The sequence below is a fragment of the Penaeus monodon genome, chromosome 2, assembly GCF_015228065.2.
Source record: "Penaeus monodon isolate SGIC_2016 chromosome 2, NSTDA_Pmon_1, whole genome shotgun sequence".
Lineage (NCBI taxonomy): Eukaryota > Metazoa > Arthropoda > Malacostraca > Decapoda > Penaeidae > Penaeus > Penaeus monodon.
In genome coordinates this window covers 31,017,695-31,020,194 of record NC_051387.1, presented here as the reverse complement: position 1 = coordinate 31,020,194, position 2,500 = coordinate 31,017,695, and positions in this window count along the sequence as shown.

Genomic DNA, 2,500 nt, shown 5'->3' with positions numbered 1-2,500 from the left:
AAAGAAAAACGCAAGATCGAGTTTGGGGCAAAAGGGGGTGGAGGGTCCCGGTGCTCAAACATGAAAATACCGTTATTTATGATACGTAAATGTACAACACACACACACACACACACCCCTAACACACACACACACAAACATTTAAATATATATATATATATAATTTTTATAATTTTATAATTAATATATATATATATTGTACATTATGTTTTTTGTGTTTGTGTTTGTGTGTGTGTGTGTGTGGATAGAAAACCCCAATGCAAAACTAATTTAGTGATAATCAACAACAATACGAAATAAACCTGATATTTTAATATAATATTTAATTATATATATATATATATATATATATATATATATATGTGTATTATATATAATATATATAATATATATTATATTATAATGGGGTTGGGTGTGTGTGTGTGGGGTTTGGGTGTGTGGGGTGTGTATGTATGCATGAAGTATGCATGTAAAAAACTCTTTCTAAAGGAGTCGATGAGGGGAAAAAATCAGATAAAGCTAAGAACCCCTAGGAAAAACACCCGGAAATTTTAAAGGAAAAACAGAACATGGAACAATGAGGTAAAAAATTGTGTAGTATTTTGTGACTAAATTTAACAGGTTTAAAAGAAAAAACCAAAACCCCTTTAAAAAAAAATGCTACAGGAAGCAATAAAAAATTGGGATAAAAGTTATGGGAAAATGGGACTTGACGAGAGAAAGTCTGGTTGACAAAATTATTCATCAGCATTCCAAAGAGTGCCCAGCCAGAGCTTTGGGACCAAAGTTCCAGAATTAGGGGGGCCACCAGAACATAAAATGAGGGAAAAAAAAAATTTACTTGTTTCGAGACTTACAAAACGAAAGGCAGAGTGCCCAAATTAAAATTGGAAATGCCTCAACGGAAGAAAATTTCAGAAAAAAAAATAAGAATAGGGGTATGTGCAAAACTTAAAACCCCAAAAAAAACCTCATCTAGGGACAGCGAAAACGGAGGTATCAGTGGAGGGGCCCAGGGGGACACTGGCCCCTTTTCCCCTTGGCCCTTTTAGCATTTCTTAAAAGATGAAATTAGAGGGAAAAACCCCTGGAACATATTTTCGCGGGTAGTTTAATTTGCACTCTGAACGGGGTGCGAGATTGAATCATACAAATGGAGGAAAGCCCTCAAAAACGAATATGGATGAGCGATAAAACTTATAGTTTTTTTGGGAAAGGGGATGTTTACGGGGGAAACAGAAAAATCAGAATGCTGGGGGAGGGGGGTGCCCGAACAGAGTTCAAAAAACCTTTGGGTAACAAAACAAGAGGACGGTGGCGCAGGGAGAAGGGCAAAAAGGGTTTTCAGCCGGCTGGAGCAAAAAGAGAAAGTAGCTAGGGGGCTCTTGGCAGGAATAATTAGCAAAGTTTCAAAAAATGGTTTTGGGATACATACATATATTAGATAGTGATATAGAAAAAAATATATTTTTTCATGTGTGTGTGTGTATATTATATATATATATAATTAATATATATTTTTATAAAATATATATATATAATATATATTATATATAAATATATATATATAAATTTATATATATATATATTATATATATATTATATATATAATATATTATATATTTTTTTTGTGTGTGGTGTGTATAAAACATTAATTAAAATTTTATGATATAGATATTGATTATAAGACATATATAATTATATATATATATAAAAATTTAATTAAAATATATATATATTATATAATATAGATATATAATATATATATATATAATTATATATTATATATATTATTATATTTATATAAATTAAATTATGCATATATTTTAATATATATATATATATATTTTTAATATTATATATATATTTAAAATTTTACACCACACCACACACAACACACACACACAAACACACGCACACGCACACACCACACACACCCACACACAAAAAAATATATTTATAATAATATATATTATATATATATATAATATAATATGTGTGTGTGTTTACCCAAAACACACACACACACATATACATAAACTCATCCACAGCTCCCTTTCCCAGGGGGCCGTGGGTGCACCGAGTAAACAGCTTTTTCCTCTTCCCTTGTGTAGTGTTTGGTGTCGTATTTTTAGTTGTGTGTGTTCTGTATGTGTGTTTTGTGTGGTGTTTGGTTTTTGTGTGGTGGTGTGTGTGTGTTTTTGGGGTGTGTGTATTTTTTGGGGCTGCGTACAGCGTGTGTGTGTGTGTGTGTGGTGTGTGTGTGTGTGTGTGGGTTTTTGTGTGTGTGTGTGTTGTGTGTGTGTGGTGTGTCGTCGTGTGTGTGTTGTGTGGTGTTGTTTTGGGGGTGTGTTGTTTGTGTGGTGGTGTGTGTGTGTGTGTGTGGTGTGTGTGGTTGGGGCGGCTGCGGCGTGGGCGTGTGGCGTGCGTGCGTGTGTGGTGTGTGTGTGTGTGTTGGTTTGGTATTTCTGCGTGTATGGTGGTGTGTGTGGTTTTGGGG